The 14,456-nt window shown below is 41.2% G+C and overlaps 1 protein-coding gene across 9 annotated transcripts in view; it reads right to left on the bottom strand.

Annotated features, from left to right (window-relative positions):
* Unc5d (unc-5 netrin receptor D) overlaps positions 1-14,456 on the bottom strand; it is a 546,764-nt gene that overhangs the window by 378,302 nt on the left and 154,006 nt on the right. The gene's annotated exons all lie outside the window — the stretch shown is intronic.

Genomic DNA, 14,456 nt, shown 5'->3' with positions numbered 1-14,456 from the left:
ACTCACACGTTGAGGGTATACACCCACATGATGAGGACATTATTTTTTTGGTTCTTTTTTTCAGAGCTGGGGACCGAACCCAGGGCCTTGCGCTTCCTAGGCAAGCGCTCTACCACTGAGCTAAATCCCCAACCTGAGGACATTATGAAGGTGAGACCTTGAACAGCTAGCCACATTTCACCTACAGTCAGAAAGCAGAGAGGCCAGTGCCCAAGCTCATCTCACCATCCTCATATGCTCAGCAGAAGGATGCATGGCGAACAATGCCTTGGGGAGCTATGAGAGAAGCTCCAAGACAAAACGGCAGAAGGTTTTTCTACCTCAGGTGCATTTTGTTGCCTGGATTGTTCTTGGAGGTAAGTTTGTGCCTTCCACAAAAACCATTCACATTCAATTTATAAAAGATGCTTGTTCTTATTGGATGTCAGAACACAGCTGTAGAACCCAATCTAGTCAACGTTTCCTGAATCTGGGTCTGGTCTTCTACCTTGCTTTTGTGTTTTTTTAGATAGAATCTACTGTATATGTCAGGCAGTTGTGTTTAAATCGGACTGTCCTGAGAACATTGTGGCAGAGAGCTGCTGTGATAATATTCAGTACACGCTTACTGATGTTTATTTACGTGTTTTCCCGATCACGTTTTTCTGAACTCGGAACACCTTCCTTGGTTCATTGCTTTCTTCATTCCATCTGTGTATAAAAATACACCAAAACTGAAGGAAGACTATTTACCTCATAGACTGAATTTGTTAAAGTTCTCAGGCCCTAGGCCCGGCAGACAAGATCTGCACAGGTCAGCAAAATGTTAGCATTACACATTCCAGTTTTATTCAGTCTAGGACCACAGTCTATAGCATGACACTATTAACCCCTCATGGTGGGGATTCCCTGGTTCCTTCTTCCTAAAAACACACTCATAAAAACATTTACAAGTATGTGTCCACAGTGACTCTAAACCCTTACAACCCCACTCCTTGTCAACTTGACATTCAAACACAGCAATTAAATGGGAACGTTGTATTCTAAGCCCCAAAGTCTCATTTTCTTCTTAGAATCAAAAGTACATTCCATCCCTAAAAGTCCCTTGACCTTTAACTGTCTAAAGTTGAAAGTCACTTCTGAGAGTCAAGGCAATCTGCTAGTTAAAAAAAAAAAAACACTTCCAAAATGCAGTGACACATTGTAAAAATTTCTATTCCGAGGGATTAAATGATTCTGCGCTATACTTAAACCCTCACAACCTAAAATGTGGTATAAGAAGAAATGAAACACAAAACTTTAAACAACAAACCTTTTTATTCCACAGCTAATAACAAATAATTCCATATCAATGCTGGAAGTTCTCAGATTCACTTAACTTTATATTGCCCTTCCTCTTAGCTCAGTGAAATATACAAGCCTAGAATGAAAATAAATCTTTGAATTACATGTGTCAGGTTCTACAGTCAGTGAACTATAGTCACACAGATCTGCTCTTATAGGCTCTAGCCAGAGGAAACCCTGGATGCTGGAGAGATCCTTGAGTGGTTTCAAGCACTCACTGCTCTTGCCATGAACCTGGTTCCAAGCACAGTATTAGGTGTCATGAAACCATCTGTAACTCTAAATCATGGTTACAATGCCATCTTATCCACGGCATCCCTCTGCATATGAAGGAAAACATACAGAAAGCATGCGTGCAAACACACATATACACAAATAAAACTTTTTAAAAATGAAAGTCACAATACTTTTTTTTTCCTGTGCGAAAGAAGTTCTAAAAGCTGATCAGAGTTGGAAGTGGACTCGAAGATGAACATGATAAAAATCAATCAACCGTGATAATGTAATTTCCAAGCTTATTAAAAGTAGCGGGGAATATATGAGAGCATACTCCTAAAAACAGTGGTGCATTAGGGAACTCTCATTATCAAATGAACACACATCTTGATGGAAACAATGATGGTTGGGTATTTTTTTTTAACCCTTCCTTCCCACTTAACATTGGCTAGATTTTTCCAATTATCAAACTTCTCCTTCCATCACCACGTTAACTTTCTGTGTGGTTCAAAGGAATTTGGTGCAGTTACACGTGAGTTAATGTATAAACTATGTGCTCTAACTAGAATTTATACCTCTCAGATCTCACCTACCTGTAGAATTAAAGAACAAGAAACATATTAATTGTGGCATAAGGCTCACTTTCCTTGGAAGGCAATACATGCTTCTTTTATACCATCTGCTGTCTATAACTCATACTACCAGGCTTCTCCTCCTACTCCCAAAAGAGGGACTCTAGTTGCCCTCCATCTTCCTGTTGGCACAGTCAACATGACTTGGGGTTTCTGTTAGTGCTTTTCTACTTGTACAAAGAAAACCTCTTTAAGTTTAACCTCCATAGCTTCTCGAAAGGCTTTAAAATGTTTCCTATTTCCCTCACCACTTCCACTGTCCATTTTATTATGAAGATAATACAACAGACCTAAGGTTGCTATTAATATCTATATTTGTAGGCAAGGGCACTGAGGCACTAAGAGCTTAGCGCATGGAATCGCCTTGGCCACAGTGAGTAAACCCCATGCTTGAATGTGTGAAAAATCACGTGGAAGTCTTGATAACATATAGGTTCTAATTTCATATACCTCTGGGTTTGTTTTAAAACACAATTTTTTTTGGTACTTTGAAGATCAACGCAGCTAGTCTCAGTTCTGAATGAGTGGCTGAAGTAGACTCGCATGTAAGCTTGACTCTTCATCCACATGAAGCTTCCTCAAAGCTGGCACCAGTTCCTCCATTTCCTCCTTGGACAGGCTGCTCAGTGGGAAAGAAGCTTCACACCCTCTTTCCAAACCAAGGAGTCTATTCGTCCAGAACCTTCAGATGGTTCGGAACAACCCTCTCTTCAGCTAGCACTACATATTTTCCTTTTTTCTAACAGACCTTCTAGAAGTTACCATCTATGAGAATGGTTGTTGGCAACACAAGAGGGAACAAATACTTCATGTCCTGTTACAGGCTGTCTCTGGCCACCCGGAGTCATGGCTAGAGAGAGGAACACCATCTGCAGGACCTCAGGCTGGCAGAACAAGTACAGGCAGAACATGTCAACGCCTACACTGTCACATGTCATCAATACACAGCAACCTAAGTGCTGGCAAGCAAGGAATCCCTGGGTGGAATGAGACAGTGTCCATGGAGGGGAAGAAGGAAAGCTGACTGGCTGGATCCAGGTCTAACTACTCAGAGCTCAGGAGAGGAGATGATGGCAATGCTGGTCCTTTCCTTTTAATAGTACTCCACAGTTTCCTGCTTTAGATAAAATCCAGGCTGTGACACTTGGCCATTTCTTTGTGTTCAGTGTCTTGAGGAAGCGTTGTATTGATAGCAGATGAGAAAGAAAGGCTCCTGGAAGGCTGATAGCCTGGCAGGATCTTGGATGGATAGAAAGCTAACCCCTCAAGCTTCAAGAGTAGGCAGATGAACCAAGGTGTGATGGCATAACTCTGTGCAAAGGAGATAGTGTGAATGCAACTTTACAAATATGGCAGGAATGTAGCATTGGTGTGAAACTACTAGATAATTAGCTTCAGGGGCTGGTGATAAACCACATAGTGTTATACTTCAATCTAATAAACATGGTGATCACTAAGCAGATGTCAGAACAACTAGTATAAGTCAACACACACCTTCTAAGTTGGGTACCTCCCAGGACCCAAGAGTGTGTGTCCTACAATAACTCAGCAGGTCTCACAGCAATAATGAAAAGGAAGAAATATATAGCTATGAAGTGAAACACGTATTCTTATCACTGGGCTTTTCCAAGGCTGGAGCTGCGCTAGGAATGGACAACCATCAGACTCTGAAGTGAGTACAGTTACACAGAAACTGAGTAACATGGCATAGGACGGAGTGATGTGTGCTGTATTACTGTCCCCAGACCCACAAGCCTAAGAGAAATCAAGCTTACACTGTACTCTGGGAGGCAAATAAGAAAAAAGTGCAAGAAAATAGTAAGAATTGTTAGAAGAATAAATAGGAGAAAAAGCCACAAGATTCTAAGGCAGAAAATCCCAATGCCTCTGATGTTTAAAGGTTGGGGAGACAGGTTATTGTCAAACACAAAATCCACTCTTTCATCAAGATAGAGAGTAGAAGAGGGAGACAAATCTAGCACATTTTGAAAGTGTAAATCTTGAATAATGTCTACATCATAACAGACAGAAGAAAATACGGAATGGACAAATTAGATAAAGATTTCGTTCACTCTAAGCCATCCAACAGACTCCTTCCAGGTCAGCTTTCTATATTCAAATGTATAGCAACATGACACAAAGAGGTACAGAATAAGACAAGTGGACTGGAGAAGCAAACATGCGATGTCTGACCAGACAGTAAACAGGGAGTAACGCCATCCAATTAAATATATTCTTTAGGAGCCCAGGTAAAAATCAATGCTCCTTGTATTCCAACATTAGAGCCCAGGGCCAGTAAGATGAATCAGGGGGTGAAAACATTACTGCCAAACCTAGAGACGAAAGTGCAACCCTCAAGACACGCATGGTGGCAGGCTGTGGCAGTTTCCTACAAGGTGCTTCCCGTCTCCAGCATGCCACTTATGGCGTGTGCACACAAACACACAAAGTGACTGCATAAAATGTTCTATTGTTTCGTTTTTGGTTTTAGAAACACATAAAAAGTACAGTCTGGGAGTTGGTTTTGTTTTTAAACTCTGAGGGTCTGAGCCTGCAGAGGATCTAGTTGGGCTGCACTTTACCTCTGGGCCTGCAGAGCCCCTTTGGTCTCAGACGAAGCTAGGAATGAGACTGGAACATTCCTGGTGCCAAATTCTTATGCAATGTTTTTTAATTGTTGTTATCAGGAGGGCTTCACTAAGACTTCATTATGCAAGCAAAAATGGAGTGTCCAACTATTCTGAGAACTCCCCCTCATCTTCCAGCTTCTCTCTTTTTTTTTCCTCATCATTATCTGTTTCATGGTTACATGGACTGTTTCTCTTTTAAATAACGAACACTTTCCCTTCCCTATGAGAAGGGTACAGTTTGTAATCCCTGGTATTTATTTCTTCAGATTTCAGGGACTATTATGAAACTTCATGGTGTGATTGTTGCTAAGATATCACCGAGACTCGGTGCCCACTGGAGGCCTTTCTGATGCTTAAGAATGGTTTGTATTAGCTGGAGTATGCACCTCTCCTGTGCAGGCCACATTACTCAATAACATGTAAACACAGACACCTCCAAAGCACGGAGCAGTGGCTGTGAAGAATTCTCCAGTCCTGTTTGTCAATCCATGCACCATAGTAGAAGAACTGGAGTAGAATCCAATAGACTGTAGTAGTCTCTGAGTGTGAGGACACCGTGGTGGTGGTGGTAGTGGTGGTGGTGGTGGTGGTGGTGGTGGTGGTGGTGGTGGTGGTAGTGGTGTAAAACTTGATGTACTAACTACTCAAATGATGTCTTTGAGTCAACCCTATAAAAATGGCTCCAATATTGCTGAGTTGTTATTGCAACGGCGTATAGAAAAACACAGGTGCTATAATGGAGAGCTAGGTTGATTTTATTAACCCAAAGTGAAACTGACACCTGGGGCTATGCCTTTAGGGAAAGAAGAATGATAGAAGAAACTATTTATTTGACAACATTAGCCGAAATTTTACTATGACCCAGGGCAACAAAAGGCCTGAGGGAGAAGCATGATGGTAAAGGATCTCTCTTCAAATTTTGAATTATAATCCAACAGTGGGTTATTAGAATATAGGACAAGCAGTAACTCTTTGTAAGTGTATTAAATGTAGATAGATAGATAGATAGATAGATAGATAGATAGATAGATAGATTTCTTGATTCATCAGCATATTTTGTTCTGTTTGGGTTTTAGAGTTTGCTTTTGATCTGTATAAACATTCTCAGCTGAAAGTGTTGTTAACTACACAAATATGCAGTATTACTTACAGAGAACTGCTGGGTTCTGGGTACTCCTGAGGCAAGCGCAACTCTTCAGCGATGGTATTAAAGAGCCATCTTTACATATTTGGATTCAACTGTCAGTTTGTCATAGCCAGAAAAGGCTGCCATTGCTCCAGGTTTCACATTCTTCTTAACTCAATTCCAAGACAGAAACAAGGTATTTTACCCCCAAGAACTGTTTCTATCCTAAGAGGAAAATCCCCCGAAGTCTACCGGCTAATAGCACTCAGATTCTGCTGCCAATCTTCCCTTTCCCAGTATGCCTTGCTCTATTTGCTGCATTCCAGGGTCTTACAGGCTGAGTGTAGCAGTTCACTCCTGTAGGCCAGGGTAGCTTTGCTGAGTTACAGGAAGTCTAGGGAGAAGGCAATGGACTGTGGCCATGCCCAGTCTTCACAATGCAAACTCAATCAATATGAAGCCTTTATTCTGTAGAACATCCTCCATCTGAATCCTCACTTCCTTTCCTTTCCATTAAAGACACATAGGTCTTTAATCAGCAAACTAAGTTTTGCCATACACCTGCAGGCAAACTCCCCATGCCCAGATGCAGAAACTGGCTTGATGAAGGGAGAAAATGCCTAGCATTCAGTGCTGATGTACAATCTCTTGGGACAATTAGGAAAAAAAAAAACAGACATCAGTGCAGCCATGTTGCATGGTGCATACACAGGTGAATGGATCAAGGTTAACACTGGCCAGCTGTCATCCTTTTAAACGTCTCTTTACAAGTTCTGCCCTTGATTAGTGTCTTGCATTCCTTTCATGAGGGCTTCCACCATTGCCAGGACTGAGAATACTGAACTGTGCAAACAGGGTAGTTTCAGTTGAACTGAGAATTTTCTATATAGGGCTCTGGAATTTTGGTACAAGCCCCAGTTAGATCTCTGGGCTCCATCCGATTCGCTGCCAAGCTTCTTGAGTTGGCAACGCTTCACATATTCCGCCATAAAGATTGAGTGTAGTCTGGTGGGACTGGACTCCTGGCAGTACTTGCTTCCCTTGGCTTTGCACATGCGCTCCTCAGCCTTGCGAATTTTTCTCTGTTGACTTTGGTAAAAAGGCATCTTGACAACTGGATCCAACTTTATTCTGAGCCCTGTGAGTCCTCCCATTGGACGATGACAATCTAGGGAGCTCGTGGCAGAGTGATCAAGCTGGGATATGAAGGCTTCCAACTGAAAATATAATCACAGACGCGAGGAGGAAAGAGTGTATAGCGTAGGGTCACAACCCAAGAGAGCTGAGTACAGATCATCTTTAGTCCAATCACATCAAATATTATCTCCTCTCTGAACGGATGCATATAGCTGTCATGCTATAGGGATTGTTTCTTAGTTCCTGCACCTCAGAAGAGAAAGTCACCACGACGGAAAAAGAAAATTACCTGGAAAAGTATTCTCTCGACATCCGATTAGATTCCCATGCACTCTGGAGCCCTGGCTTTACATTCTGTTAAACAATCAAGTCAGAAAGCCACATTGTGGGACACACAGTGCATGCAGGATTATGCCAAAAGGCTACATTGGGATCTGCTAACATCTGAAGAAAATAGTGTCACAGGCTAAGGAAGAGTTTGCAGGTATTTTGCTGAACAAAAGGCGTTTTCTTCTTTGGTAACAAAGAAACATTAGACGCGTCCACTGATTCTGGGTGGGTATGAGCCCACATGAAACAGAGACAAGAACTTGAACAATGTGGTGTGATTATAAGAATAAACATTTTGATATTCCATGACCTCTCTAGTATCTCAAATGATTTATGATCTACTAACAAATTTATATACGTTTTTCAGAAAATAAGTTTAACTAGAAAATAATAATTTTAGCAGGATAAGCCAAAGAGAATCTGAAAGAAATTTAAGCAGTCTTAGCAATTTCAACATAAGCCCAGCCCCATCACTGCCTGGCTAGATCTCTTTTCCATTTGACCCTGGAAGGGCAGTTAAAATGTCACTGTCCTTTCAGTATCAAAGTTCAAATTCCTGCTGGATAATGTCCTCTGCCTCTGACAACCACATCATCAAGGAATGATAATATTTATCTCTTCTTCATTTTATGATTTACTGTCATTATCAACTATGCAAATATTCAACACAGTGATACATATTAGCAGAAATCACTAAAAATAAATATAGCCTTTGTTCCTTACTATGGTCAATGTTGATCACTGAATCATAAACGTTAATTAACTAGCTAGATAGTACGTGAAAAGTAGAAGGACCAAACACTCCATATCTCCCATTGTTTCAATTAGTAGATTGCCCCACACTCTTCATGGAAGAAACATAATGATATTTTCGAATGGTACCTAAAATAATATACGTAAACCCAAATTTCACGGTGGTAGTGCTCAGTCTGCACTTGCTGACCTCTGTAGTTAGTGCAGAAATCAAGAAAAATTCACCAATGTGAATTTTGTTATTGTGCAACTTCCCACAACAACACTGGGAATGTACTTCACTTACAAAATATTTAACTTAGCTTGCTGGATACATCTTTATGTAATTTCTGATTTTTGATCTAATAAAATTTGAGTATCAAGTATGACTAAATATATCATCTTGTTTGCCATAATGGTTTACGAAACACAAGCTTTATCCCCTTTATTGATTTCTATGAATCCACCCTCTATGTGCTATCAAAACCCAGCACCCCGTGCCACCCTACTTCCAGATCCCATGCACTAATGGTAGTTACATGGTTTGCTAAAAATGCATGTCATTTAAACTCCAAAGCTTGCGGGAAGAAAGAGAAAAGAGACAATCAAAGAAGGCAAGAAAGGGGTGAGAAGAATAAATAGGAGGCTAAGATGAGGAGAAAGAAGAAAGAAGTTTCTATTCCAGATAGATACATTCTTTGCATCTCACCACAACAAATATTTACACCAAAAGTCATCCTTAAGAGCCAGGAATGGAAGCTCATGCCTGCGATTCTAGAACTCACTCTGGAGGCTGAGGTAGGAAGGATCGTTATGAGTTTGAAGTCATGCAGGACTCCAGATTGTGATTGCCTCCCAAAAGTGAACAAAAATACAACCGATCTTTCTTAGGATCAACTGTAGGCTGGTTATCCAAATTTCAGGCTAAACTTCTACAGCAAACACATTTTTTGACCCACACAAAGCAAGAGCTTTCCTTCTCCCTCAAAACATGCCTCATACAGTGAGTGACTTCACATCTTCATAGCTGGAAGACCTTCAGATAGGGAAGGAGTCAGAGCAGTCATCTCTGAATGACAAGTGCCCTTCATCCTGAGATGCTGAGGACACTCAGGGGCATGCCTACTGACACTGATGCTTGCTGATTTCATCGACTGTCCCGCTGACCCAGTTAATTAGTGACTGATTCCCATAGTGAAGAAGAGAAGGGAGGGTTGCTAGTATATATGAAGCATCCCTGGAGACTGCCCATGTGATATCATGAGAAGAAAGAGAAACACAAGGCCCTGCTCACTGCAGACAACTGAGGGAGTACTATGTTGAAGGAGACACTCTATTACAGTTTCCCATGGCCTGGGGTCTAACAATCACATGATGAACAGAGTAGGTCTTCCAAAAATACACCACTGAAGAGACTATGTAGAGTATAATACATAGACATATTATCAAACTGATCTCAGAAACATATCTTCTTTTTCCAATCAGTGTTAATTCATATACACTGACTAATAAATACTGATGAGTTAGTAAAACAACAGGTTGATTCTAGTTGGCCAAACATAAAGGAAAAAGAAAACAAAGGCTTTCCCAATTTCTGTCAACCCATCTTCTATGTGCCCAGCCAAACAATGACTAAGACCAGCACTGCTCTCAGCTGCCATGTCTTAAACCGAGAGCCTATGAACACGTTTCTTTACTGGACAAAAGGGTTTTGCACCGATGACCTTGCAGTGGGCATAACATCCTGTAATATCCGAGTAGCTAACAGAATCCCAAGGGCGCTGAGACATGGAAGACAGACCTGGGACTTTCAAAGTAACTGCTACAGAGGTAACTTGAGGAGCTTTAAAATGGTAAGAGAGTAGTCAAAGAAGGCAGGCAAGTTCTAAGAGCTACAAAACTCAAAATAAAAGGCCCCCCCGAAGAAACCATTCAGAACAAAGTTGACACACAGAACTCAGTTGAGTGAAACCTTATTGGACCTTTGACCTGCAAACCTGTTTAGAGCTCTATGCTGTTTAGAGCTCCTTAACAATGACTAATTGCCATAGCAGCAACGGATCACTATGTAACTTATTGTTTCATTACTAAGTTTAAAACATAAATAAGCATTTTTTCCTAATCCCCATGTTAAAAAATTAATGAGTGAATGGTAAAAGGAAATATTTAGTTCCCAAAGGTTTAAGAACAAGTACAATGGGTGACTTACCAACGAGTTTACTATTTCTACCTCGACTCATATGTAATTGTGCCTATCAAACAGATTTCAGGCTAGGAGCTGACCCTTGCCAGCCCAGCACTTTGATGACCCCAATTCATCCAGGTCAAAGTTTATGCTTAAGATATTCTCCATCATTTCTTCCCTTTGATTACTTATAAGATTCTGCAGAGATTCTAAGATCTCTACGTTGACAATGTCTAATGAACTGACTACTTCTCTGTCTGTGGTTTCCATGTTTCAGAGGAAGTCACACAAGACATAGCGTGTACATTTACCACTGCTTAACTTCAAATCTCCAGTCTCCATAAGGATATGAAATGGAGTCCAGACTACACTTTAAACTCATTAACCTGGGAAGGGTAAAATACGACAAAGGGATTCTAAGACTAAGGAAGGACTTCGAAATCTGGGAATGGCTGAGTCAGGAGAATGGTCAAATTGAAATAATAGAACCTGAATTCAATTCCCGGAACACATAGGACAAGTACCGACAATCATGGTGCAAATTTCTAACCCGAGTGCCAGGGAAGCAGAGACAAGCAGATCCCTAGAGTTCCCGGGCAGCAAATTAACCTCCTTGGTGAACTCCAGGCCAGTAAGGGAACTTGGGTTGAAAACCACATGTAACTCCAGCTCCAAGGGATGCAGTGAACAATTCTGATCTCTGTTGGTGTCCTCTGACATATATAAATCAAAATAAAAATAAAACAATACAATACACAAAACAAAATTGATATTCACATAGCAACTGTGGCAAGCTGCACCACAAGACAAAAGAAGACAGGGGTGGGGAGGAAAGTAAGGTCAACAGAATGGGAAGAGAACAGGAATGGGTAAAGGGGGTGAACGTGAACCCAATCACGATGTATTGTACACATCTACCAATAGGTTAAAATCATTCTTAAAACTGAGTAGGTATAAACTATGCCTGAGGGAAAGACGCCAAGGTTGTCCTCTGTGTGCTCCAGGCAGGCACTCACACAAACTCATTCCCAAGAAAAAGAATGTGTCTTTATTATGCACCATTACTGGGTTCAACATACGGATTCACATAAGCTCCGAAATATATGCATCTTTCTACAGTGGCAGGCAAAGCCGGTTTCCCCCCGCATAAGCCTGTCTGTCTCACACCACACAGAAGCAAAAGATGACAGGAAAGAGCAAGACGGTGGCTGTCTAGGGACAGTCCTCTGCAGGAATTCCTTCTACTATCTGCCCTTGTGCTTCATACCTTGAGGCTAAACTAAGGGCGGACCACTGCAGAATCACTTCTAGTTTCTTCCCATTTATCCTCAGCAAGACTCCAGCACCCGTACCACAGGGTACACAGCACTCTTTATGCACGACTCTCCCTCAGGTTCTATCCCCTTCACAGATGCCCGCTCACAGGTCACAGATGAAAGCACGGGGACGTAGCCTCACAGGACCTCAAAAAAAAAGTCGCAGTGCCAACAGCATTTCCATGTGTGGAACTCAGAGTCCTTTCCCTTGTTCACTGTTGTCGCTCTAGAGTCAGGATGCCAAGGACAGTACACTGTTGCCTTAGCTTAACCAGTTCAGGTGACAATGAAAAAGAATTACAATCCATTACCTCGAATTAAGCCCATCCTCTGAAACGGGGTTTTGTTAGTGAGTACAGGCTTTTAAGCCCTAAAGAGAAATGAATGAGAATATTTTAATGGAACATACGCATCAGTTAATTCAGAGAGAGTTTGCTAGGGCTAAAGAAAATACCAGAGTGTTCCTTCCAACAGGGAAATTATTCCTTTCAGATCACTTCACGCAACACAAAGAACAATTTTGCTTTAAAAAAAAATACACTTTTAGACAGCCTGGGAAGATAACTGAGCATGAAATGGTTCTTGCTGATAACCCTTATGACTTGAGTTCAAATCTCTGAGCCGACACAATGGAAGCAGTAAACTGACTACCCAAAACTCTTATGTGACATTTAAATGCAAACGGTGGCACCGGTGTGCACATAACAACAAAACAAACAAATGTGTGTATAATTTCAAATGCTCTTGTGGAAATTGTTTTTTTTTTTTTTTTTTTAATTCCACTTGGTAGACTTTGTTTCTCTCCTGGAATTTCAACCTCGTTTTTTACCCCGTTGATTTTGTTTTTCTGGTATTGTAACCAACACGGAATGCTCTTCGGTCTGTAAAGAAACACCAGCCATGCTCATAACAACACTAACAAGTTACTAGAGCTGTTATAAGCAACAGTGACAACAATTGATTGTGACCTAGTGAATATGCAGGACTCCTCAATTACCTGTTGATGCCTTGACACATAGTTACAGCCGGCAGTTTCACTGTAGGTAAGGCGTAGGTGGACACACCTGCCTCTAGAGGGCCACACGTGCATTCACGTTAATTCCTTTCACGTTTTGCCGCTTCTATATACTGTACCATGAGATTGACTGTTTTATCAATCAGAACACTAACTTCTAGAATTTCATTAAAGATGTGAACTATGGTCACAGGATCCTTTTTTACATGGCAAAGTAGCTTTCAGCCCTTGTGGTAAGTATTTAATCATGCCAAGAAAGGGAAGGCAAGTTGCTTTGATAAAGTGTAGTATTATTTTATGGGCATTACAAAATATATAAGAAGACAATATGGAAAGAGACAGGTTAAGCAGTGGGCACCCAAATTCCTCACTATCTACGGTCACGGAATGGTGTTATTTTTCCCAAGTGCAAAGTATAATGCACACTTTACTCCTCAAAACTTATAATATCAGAACCTGCAGCAACTACATGGCCCTCAACATCTAAGGTGTGCAGAACCCTTACCCCCACTTCACTTTATCAAGATCTCTGGATATTTTCCATACTCCCTAAAAAATTAAGATCCATGACCAAGCTTTCCCTTCAGTAACAATCAAGAATAATGTCAAACCAGTTTTTCTCTATTAAAAAAAGAAAAGAAAAGAGTTGGGGCTGGAGCGATGGCTCAGTAGTTAAGAGCACTGACTGCTCTTCCAGAGGTCTTGAGTTCAATTCCCAGCAACCACATGGTGGCTCACAACCATCTGTAATGGAATTCGATGCCCTCTTCTGGTGTGTCTGAACATAGTGACAGTGTACTCATACATATAAAATAAATAATTCTTTTTTTTTTAAAGAAGAATGTCAAGCTTTACGATCCTACAAATCCAGTAGCCACTGGGTAGAATTTGACCAGGAGCCAGAAGCTTAGATGTAGACTATGAGCATCTATACACTTTGAAACTTCCATGAACTGTTCTAATATTAAAGTCAAAGGGAATGAGAATCTTGTATCTGTCCAGTTAACAATAACTAGGACACAACAACTCCCCGTAATGATTCTCAAATCACTTCTCTATTCAAAAGTCCTTGAAATACAAAAAGCAAGGGCCATGATCCCCAATGGGTTCAGTATGAAAATCCCGCCTAAGAGACTCCACAGCCACGGAGACAACATTGCACTACTCTACCAAGCTCAGAAACCTCAGGTGTCCAGAAGGAAAGCCCAATGATTTTCCATCTCTAAAAGCTAAATCCCTTGCTGTTGCCCACATTTTACCTCCGAAGATATTTAGCTCAAATACAATCTGGAACAAATCTGCCTTCCATTCAGAATCAGACAAACAAAAGATAATGACTAGTTACAAAAACAGCAGGCTGGAACTGCAGTAGCTTGGACTAGCTTCCGCTCATCTGTATAACCACACAGCACATAGAACAGATGCCTGTGCTGAAGAAACTTGGCTGAAGATGGGCCTTGGCCTTCTAATCCATACCATCAACAGTGCTGCTGTCAGGGCTAGAAAGCTGGAAAGCTCCCAGGGTCCTAATTCAACTACTATTCTATTCAATTCTTGATGCACACTCACCAGGCCTTGGGCACTGATTCTAAGTCCTTGTACTCACCAACATGAATAATACAACCATTATGGCCACTCCTTTACACCGAATGAACTGGAGATTGGACAGGTTAGGAACTTTCCAAAGTTAAACAAACTCCAGCCACCTAGCAAACAAACACAGTAAAAGAGCCCTCATTCCGAATTTAAAACTCACATGTCCCCTGTTCTTTGCAGTTGACTAAAAGCATTCAGGCAACGGTAAAGAACTCGGA

The sequence above is a fragment of the Rattus norvegicus genome, chromosome 16, assembly GCF_036323735.1.
Source record: "Rattus norvegicus strain BN/NHsdMcwi chromosome 16, GRCr8, whole genome shotgun sequence".
Lineage (NCBI taxonomy): Eukaryota > Metazoa > Chordata > Mammalia > Rodentia > Muridae > Rattus > Rattus norvegicus.
The sequence above is the reverse complement of the archived record's forward strand: the minus strand, read 5'-3'. Positions and strand labels throughout refer to the sequence as shown.